This window comes from Panulirus ornatus, chromosome 10 (assembly GCF_036320965.1).
Source record: "Panulirus ornatus isolate Po-2019 chromosome 10, ASM3632096v1, whole genome shotgun sequence".
NCBI lineage: Eukaryota > Metazoa > Arthropoda > Malacostraca > Decapoda > Palinuridae > Panulirus > Panulirus ornatus.
This window is the reverse complement of record NC_092233.1, coordinates 14,725,242-14,735,241: the sequence shown is the minus strand read 5'-3', so window position 1 is coordinate 14,735,241 and position 10,000 is coordinate 14,725,242. Positions and strand designations below refer to the sequence as shown.

General features: G+C 40.9%; 1 protein-coding gene across 1 annotated transcript in view; it reads right to left on the bottom strand.

The window, feature by feature from the left end:
- Positions 1-10,000, bottom strand: part of pHCl-1 (pH-sensitive chloride channel 1) — a 1,177,139-nt gene that overhangs the window by 750,982 nt on the left and 416,157 nt on the right. The window lies entirely within an intron of this gene.

The following is a 10,000-nucleotide window of genomic DNA, read 5'->3' as shown; positions in this document are numbered from 1 at the left end:
AGTGGTCCGGCGTGGGATGTCGGACGGGGTGAGGAGGGGCTGAAGGATGGCAGTGTGGAGGGACAGTAGAGGCACAGGACCTGAAGCCTCCTGTAATCAACTGCACTAGTCATGCGTGGCGATCAGGAGGAAAAAGATAACTGGATACATAATATCTCACATGAATATATTACACATATCTATGTATAAGAGCAATCTATAGTGGGTAATATTTCATTTCCGCTCAGGTGACCCGGTGTTCATGTGTCAAACCACTACCATAATAAGGTTATTATATACTTCATTTGCCCCATTCTATTGGCGAAATCCTTTTTCTTTCTTACTGTTAAAAAGAAAAAATATTGTAACAAAACTGACAAACTATACAAGAAAATGAAGATATTCAGTTTTTCTACATGAAAGAAAAAAAAAAAACGAGCAACGACCTCAGCTTGACTTGCGTCTAGATCCACTAACAAACACCTGGAACCCATAAATCATAATCGGAGAACAATTCTTTCATTACTCTTTTAGGCATTTTATTTTTGTTTTGCTATTTTGAGGTAAATGACTTTAGATATCTCTATATTTCACCCTCATTAGCTAAATCTATTTTATTTTCATAAAAGATTGATAAAAAAATCATATTAATTTTCCTCATGTATGGACTTTCCTTTCCTTTGCACATACGTTTCTTCCTTGTTTCAATATACTACAGTGTATGTGGGTGATTAACGTAGAAGTATTTGCAGCACTTAAAAAACTTGTTTTAATATACTACAGTGTATGTGGGTGATTAACGTAGAAGTATTTGCAGCACTCTTAAAAAACAAGAGAATTAATAAAGTAGGCAGGTACCACTTTGGATGAATAACCGACACCAGTAAATGTTCTGTCATGGCAATTTAGTTTCCGCAGAACACAACAATATCTGCGTGTACTGGGGCAATACATTTCATTCTACAATGTCAAATGAGGCAAAACACATAGTACACAAACAATAGTTTCCATGAAAACTTTAGCAACACCTAGCAAGCCATAGTGTCCTTATTTTCTCTAACATTTGAAAAAAGTATGCGATTGTTATCCGCCATTTGCATCCCTCTGTTGGGTAGTGCTGACCTTCACACAGACCAGACCAAATTCCAACGTATACTTCACTATATAATGTCACGCACACAACACGCTGGTCTATACGTATATATTCAACCAAGATACTGAGTTTTTCGGTAAAGCAACAGATCCCACAGAAACTTCACCTGACTTACTCTAATGGCCGAGATTTATGGTAATTTTTTTTTTTTTTTTTTTTTTTTAGTCGAAATACACCAAAGACCGAGGTGATACGTCACATGATCAAGTACGCGATGGAATCAGTTTGTCTACGTAAGAAAAAAAAAATACACAACGTCAACTTGTGATATGCGACGATAACAATATATATATATATATATATATATATATATATATATATATATATATATATATATATATATATATATATCTTTCTTTTTCTTTCATACTATTCGCCATTTCCCGCATTAGCAAGGTAGCGTTAAGAACAGGGGACTGGGCCTTTGAGGGAATATCCTCACCTGGCCCCCTTCGCTGTTCCTTCTTTTGGAAAAAAAAAAAAAAAAAAAAAAGAGAGGGGAGGATTTCCAGCCCCCCGCTCCAATATATATATATATATATATATATATATATATATATATATATATATATATATATATATATATATATATATATGAAAAAAAGTAAATATCAGCCGTTAATCTTCACAAACAATGTGGACCAAATATTTGCGAAACAACAGACTCTACCAGTTTAGAGTCGTGAAATATTTTCACCATTTTGGAGGGTGGTTTCGAATACAGTTCCCACACAAGGTCGTATTACCAGGTCTCCGGTCCCAGAAACATATTGCCTTATCATGTCGGTGATAGCGCCACATCCAGCACTTCATCATAAGTTCTGATGCTAGCTCGTGCCCATAATCCCATGTCGTTTTGAAATCCTGTGCTTGGAATGTCTTTCAATTATAGTATCGCCTGGCGAATGATTATGGCTACTGTTATCAATGTTCTCTTTCTCCTGTTTTCGGTTGCACAACAGATGCGAAGAACTCTCTAAGTCTGAATAAGCTACCTCAGTTATCGCGTCTGAATCAAGACTTAAGCAGTAACGCTTGAACATCATTATCGTCATTTGACATATTTTAGTGGGTGGAATACTCGAGCGGTCTGCATAAGCAGGCACAAAAGAGTGAGGTTAAATTCTTAAAATTTTACCATGTCGGATTCTTCGCCATCTGGCTTATATACTTCCCTCGGCATCACACTGTTATTGGCTCCATACTTCAATCCTTGGCCTCCCAAGCAGGGAGGGTAAAGTCAAGTGAGGTATATACCACTGACTCACGAGGATCCACGAAAAGTAGCAAGTGGGCAGGCAACTTCTGTGATCCTTGTAGGAACAATTTCATCTTATATGACGTTTAATATCCTTAATCACACCCAACTTAACCCCAAAAACACTATCTTTGAGGTGCTCAGATCCAACACTTCTACGGGGTTCCTATATGTACGACCATGTGGGTCCCTCTACCTATAGTGGGTGCATTACCCTAAGCTACTATTCCTTCTTTGTGTTTTATGATGTTTGGATCCAACAGATCCAAGGATAGTGATAGGACTGGGGATAAATAACCTACTAAAGGTAATAAATGGCCTACAGATCATGGTGATGCAGGGGAAGCTCTCCGTCTGACAGCAGCAAGTCGGTGGTCTGGAGAAGATACCTTCAATATTAGGTCCTTATGATGAGTAGTTTTTGCGTTCGGCTAATAATAGCAACATTTTAATATTAATTTTTCTTTAACCATTCCTTTATGTTTTCTTTAGTTTTATACATGATTAAAGTAAAGCTTAAAGGTCACGTAAATTCTTATTTTCAATAATCTGCAATTAGCTTATTTTTTCCACCGGTTAGACGCCAAGGGCAGTGAAATCGCTCCTAACTCGTTAAGACAAGTGTTTTAGGTTTAAGGACGTACAATTTAGCTGTATAACCTTCACTGTGTCCTACAGCGTGGGCTCAGCCGAACAACGTTACGGTATCTATAGTCACATCTCTGAAAGCTGCTGGAAAATTCACCCGTATTACACCCTGCGGCCGACGTGTTTGAAAACACACTTCCACAGTCACACTGACATTAAATTGATGGAGGTAATTCAGCACGCCATACCTCACCGATAGAAAAAAATAATAAAATAAATAAAAAGTAAATAGCGCAAATGTATGCTCGACGGCTGGGCTGGTGCTCGTGTTTACGTCTAGTTGTGATACTTGCCACCAGATGGTCACCACCGACCGGGGAACTTGGAACAGTAGGACTAAAAGAAGAGCTGTGGCAAAGCCTACCACGAAAATAACTTTTTACTAAAATAACTCTTTACTAATAGAAAAGCCGTCCATCAAACTTTCCCTGTCCACTCCAGCTCAGCCCTGAAGGTTCCAGATATTCATTTGCTGAAATACTATTTTCTTTTTGTCTGGTGGTGGTGGTGGAGGGAGACGGGGTCAATGTGGGAGGCCCAGGGAAAATGTTGTCAATGTCAGGCGTTAATCCGCTTCTGCACTGGGTAACTCTGTCATCATGTTTGCCAGCAAACACGATAACAAGATGGCTCAACCGTTATGAATATGTATGTTCATATTATTTGACATGGCGAGTTGTGATGTTTGGATACGTCCAAGGTTTGTTTGATTTACAGTAAAAGTAAAAGATAAAAGTGAGGATATAGTAAAACAAAAATTCTCTTTTCATGCATCCAGATATTACTGTCCAAACGGGGTGATAATAGTAAATATCATACTATCTTTAAGCTTTCACAATGAGAATATCACTAATCCTAGTTCATTTCGCATGATCATTAGTTCAACTTACATCATAATTCATTTTGGATAACTATTTACTGCCTCATTCACTGTATCGGTATTCATTTTGTGATGACACGCAGTCATTCATCAGTTTCAGCGAAAACTTATACACTTGTCTATTAACATATACAACAAAATTATCATTAGTCGTATATACCCCAAGTGCACAAGAGTCCGGAGCTCAACAGGGGTAGAGCAACATATTTCCTACAAAGGGTGCTCTTGTCTACTACTGCTACTAAAGTATAATTCGAAGATTATAAAGCTCAGAGCTCTATTTGAGCACAGAAGCTTAGCTACAGCAAATAAATCAATTTAAGCCCAACAGAGTAAAAGATATTTCTTTATCTTAAAACAGACAATCCATTAGCAACTTTTTTTTTTTACGGGAGAATACCATTGTTTAATATGTAATTCAGTAAGTGATATGGATACTATTAATGATGACGACATTGACAATAATCAAAATGATGACAAATACAAAATGTGATGACAATGATGACAAAATTGTTGATAATACTAATAAAGATAAGAGCAACAACAGTAATGTTAATGCAACCACATCACTAATGATAATAATACGAGAGAGATGCCTTGTGCCCTCCAAAACACACACACACACACACACACACACACACACACACACCAGACCGCTCCCTAATTTGAGAAACCTGTGATCGTTGGCATTGTCGAATCTATATGAAAGATGTGATTTCCAAGGTTTTATGTTCGAATTCCTTCATCGTAATTTATCATTGTAAAACGTGGGGAGAGAAATCATTTACGATTTCTGAAGGTGAAAAAAAAAACTTTTAAAATGTGCTAGGTCATAGTTATTGGGAAAGACGTGGTGGAGAGTTCCAAAGCTTCGAGGTATAGGGAAAGAAACAGATATCAAAACTTCCCACATTTGAGTTGCCAAACGGCCACACAGTTTTTCGATGTCAACGCCAAGTCAAACCCCCATCCCTAGCGCCCAAGATTTATTCTAAATCTGATATATGAAAAATGTGTCGTATGTTATGATCACAATTTGCTTCAAATTTTAAGTGCAAGTAAACGTAAAGATAAGCTTCCTGCGACTGTTCAACTTAAGGTTACATGATGACCATCACTAAAGGCATCTAGAACGATGGGAAATAACGGCTTCAAACCCAACATCATCTCTCACGAGACAGTATCTTACTGTGAGGGATGTGTGGCTGGCTCCCTCCTGCGTCGAGACGGAAGAAGGGAAGGAGGAAAGACATGAGAGGGAGAAACGGCAGGAACACGACACACACGTACTAGGAAGGTAATGGGAATGTAGGGAGGAGAAGTGAATAAGGAAATACTTAGAGTGGTGAGGAAGGAGAAGTACGCCCTTACGACACTTTCTCCGAGAGTCCTCTGGCCACGACGGTTGCTTCCTCAACCCTCCGCCACCCCACGACCCTTCTGCTTTGCGATTCTCTCTCTCTCTCTCTCTCTCTCTCTCTCTCTCTCTCTCTCTCTCTCTCTCTCTCTCTCTCTCTCTCTCTCTCTCTCTCTCTCCATCTACATAGATCAGAAATGTAGGATCACACCACTATCCTGTAGCAGATAACTTCTTCATATGCCATTGGATCCCTTATCTGTCCTTCCCATGTAAGGTCACTTAGGGAATGGCTCCGTGCTGGGAATGGCTGTTGGTCACATGGTGACTGTTCGTACTGGAGGATAATAAATATAAGTCACCTGAGGAGTGGCTCAGCGCTGGGAGATGGGCAGGTATCATGGGGTATCAGTACTGGTGGTGATGGGTAGGCACTGTCAAGAATCAAGGGATGATATGGCATGGCATGAGCTGTGGTTTGTGAGTCACGATGACAAACTGGAGGTAAACATGGACCTCTGGCTATATACAAAGGAACATTTAACCACATGGAATGATAATAATAATAATAATAATAATAATAATATATAATAATAATTCACTTTACTAAAGTAACTTCAGCAAACGGGTGAGTATATGTATGTGAGAACTACTTAGAAAAACAGATGATTTGTAAGTAGCATTTATGGATCTGAAGAAAGCACACGATAGAAATGTTTATGGAAATTTGGTGTGGGAGGTAAGTTGCTAGAAGCAGTGAAAAGCTTCTACCAAGGATGTAAGACATGCGTAAGAGTAGGAAGGGAGGAAAGTGACTGGTTCTCAGTGAATGTCGGTTTGCGGCAGGGAAGCGTGATGTCTCCATGGTCGTTTAATTTGTTTATGGATGGGGTGGTTAGGGAGGTAAATGCAAGAGCTTTGGAGAGAGGGGCAAGTATGCAGTCTGTTGTGGATGAGAGGGCTTGGGAAGTGAGTCAGTTGTTGTTCACTGATGATACAGTCCCGGTGGCTGATTCGGGTGAGAAACTGCAGAAGCTGGTGAATGAGTTTGGAAAAGTGTGTGGAAAAAGAAAGCTGAGAGTAAATGTGAATAAGAGCAAGGTTATTAGGTTCACTAGGTTTGTGGGACAAGTTAATTAGGAGGTAAGTTTGAATGGAGAAAAACTGGAGGAAGTGAAGTGTTTTAGATATCTGGACTTAGCAGCGGATGGAACCATGGAAGTGGAAGTGAATCACAGAGTGGGGGAGGGAGCGAAGGTTCTGGGAGCGTTGAAGAATGTGTGGAAGGCGAGAGCGTTAGCTCGAACAGCAAAAATGGGTATGTTTGAAGGAATAGTGGTTCCAACAATGTTATATGGTTGCCAGGCATGGGCTATAGATAGGGTTGTGCGGAGGAGGGTGGATGTGTTGGAAATGAAATGTTTGAGGACAATATGTGGTGTGAGGTGGTTTGATCGAGTAAGTAATGAAAAGGTGAGAGAGATGTGTGGTATTAAAAGACTTCGGTTGAGAGAGCGGAAGAGGGTGTATTGAAAAGGTCTGGAAACATGGAGAGAATGAGAGGAAAGACTGACAAAGAGAATATATGTGTCAGAGGTGGAGGGTAGAAGAAGCGGGAGACCAAACTGGGGGTGGAAGGAAGGAGTCAAAAAACATTTTGAGCGATCGGGGCCTGAACATACAGGAGGGTGAAAGGCGTGCAAAGAACAGAGTAAATTGGAACGATGTGGTATATCGGGGTCGACGTGCTGTCAATGGATTGAACCAGGGCATGTTAAGCGTCTGAGGTAAACCATGGAAAGTTCTGTGGGGCCTGGATGTTGAGAGCTGTGGTTTCAGTACATTACACATGACAGCTAGAGACTGAGTGTGAACGAATGTGGCCTTTTTTGTCTGTTCCTGGCGCTGCCTGGCTGGAGATGAAAGGGGGGGGGGGGGGTGGTAATGCTATCTCATGTGTGGCGGGGTGGCGACGAGAATGGATGAAGGTAGCAAGTATGGATATGTACATGGGTATATATGTATATGTCTGTGTATGCATATGTATCTATACGTTGAAATTTATATGTATGTATATGTGCATGTGTGAGCGTTTATGTATATATATATATATATATATATATATATATATATATATATATATATATATATATATATATATATATATATATATATATTCCTATGAGTCCACGAGGAAAATGAAACACGAAAAGTTCCCAAGTGCACTTTCGTGTAATAATCACATCATCAGGGGAGAGACAAGAGAGGAATATAACAGTCAATTGATATACATCGAAGAGACGAAGCTAGGACGCCATTTGGTAAACATGTGATTGTCCAAAACATACATGTTTTGGACAATCACATGTTTACCAAATGGCGTCCTAGCTTCGTCTCTTCGATGTATATCAATTGACTGTTATATTCCTCTCTTGTGTCTCCCATGATGATGTGATTATTACACGAAAGTGCACTTTGGGAACTTTTCGTGTTTCATTTTCCTCGTGGACTCATAGGAATATATATATATATATATATATATATATATATATATATATATATATATATATATATATATATATATTCCTACGAGTCCACGCGCAAAATTGTGATCCTTTCCAATATATATATATATATATATATATATATATATATATATATATATATATATATATATATATATATATATAGACAGACAGACAGACAGACAGACACACACACACACACACACACACACACACACACACACACACACACACACACACACACATATTCATACACACACAAAAAAAAGTGAGGCATAATAAAAGAAACGTAATAAAAGAAAGGTGGGGGGGGGGGGGGGTAAAGAAAGCAGCCAACATACAGAGGGGAGGACCTATACAACACATAGGTCACGCAGACAGAAGGTACCGGAGGAGTAAACAACAGGACACACAGGGGTAAACAGAGGACTCTCACAACAGAACAGGTGCCATTGACAGAAATGAGGGAAGGGGGGGACAACACAAGGAGAACAGAGGACGGTGTACAATACAAACAGACAACCATAGTAATGGACACAATGGATGAGGCGTACTGGCGGTGTATACAGACAGGGTCTACAGTGCCCAATGAATGGACCTGAATACTTGTCCAAGTGGTGACCATAACCCTTAATGGATGGGGTTGAATACTGCTACAGCCAGAGACCAGAACTCTCACACTGGAAGGGGTTGAATAATGTTACAACCGGGGATCAGAACCCTTATTGGAAGGGGTTGAATACTGCTATATCCAGTGACCAGAGCCCTTAATGGAAGGGGTTGAATACTACAACAGTTAATGATTAAACAATTAAAGGCATATCAGCTGAATATTGCAATGGATCACTACAAAACTGAACGTAAGGGATTCAGTACTAAGACAGTTAATAATCAGAAAACGCATCGGAGGAGGCTGAACTCTACACTAAAAACCTACATAACTTCGCGCCACTTACTTGAATACTAATATAATGTAAGAATAAGAAAAATGACCAAGACTACATTCCGGGTTAAAACGTTGCAAAAGACTTAAACCATGAAACGGATACAGGAACCAGACAGACAGGCAGAAGGTGGTTTACCACGGGGGATCGAGAGGATAAGTCGACGTCGACCGTATGGGTAGAACGGCACACACACACACACACACACACACAAATGATTCCATACCACAAAACCTTATAAATAATTCCTGTTAGGTCCACAACTACAACCTTCACCACATTCACTCACTTCCCACACGCACACCTCTCCGGTCGCTCACTTCCCTCACCTACACCTCTCCGGTCGCTCACTTCCCTCACCCACACCTCTCCGGTCGCTCACTTCCCACACCCACACCTATCCGATCGCTCACTTCCCTCAACCACGCCTCTCCGATCGCTCTTCCCCCACACCTGTCCGATCGCCCATTTCCCACACCCACACCTCTCCGGTCGCCCACTTCCCACACCTACATCTCTCCGGTCACTCACTTCTCACACACACACACACACCTCTCCAGTCGCTCACCTCCCACATCCACGCCTCTTCGGTCGCTCACTTCCCACACCCACACCTCTCTGAACATTTACTTCCCTCCCACCTCTACACCTTGCCGTCCCTGCCTCCACCTCCGGCCGCCCACACAAATTACCGAGTGCTTCGCCACTCTTCCCTCGTTGCTGGCTCCCACCCCGCCACAAAAACGGGCCCTATGACCACCGAGCACTAGGTCGAGAACCCTTTCTCTCACTCCCCACATATTAAGTTTGCTGAATGGCTTTCCTAATGGAGGTTGCAGCCATCAGCTTTCAGGCTGTCCATTCGACTTTTATTTGGGTTCAAGTCGCATTACGGCCAAAAAAAAAAAAAAAAAATTATTGAAACAAATCAACTGAAGTATTGGGTCACACTACTTCCGCCTCCCTCATCATCTTCCACATTCAGCAGGCTTTCGAAACATTGACTCCGTCTCTTTCCTTCATATCTTTGCCTGTTACCACTTCCCCGTCAGCTCTCCTCGCCGTCGCCCTCATTTGCTCTCTTGTTCTCCTCCAACTGTTCATCTCCTTCTAAAAGAGTTTCGCATTCTTTCTGAAGTTCAGCCATGCTCTCACCTCCTCTCTCAACTGCCCTCTTTCTCATGATCTTCTGCTGCTTTGTGTTGTACTCCTCCCAGTAACTCGCACTCCTTCCTATACCGTCCACACACTTCTCT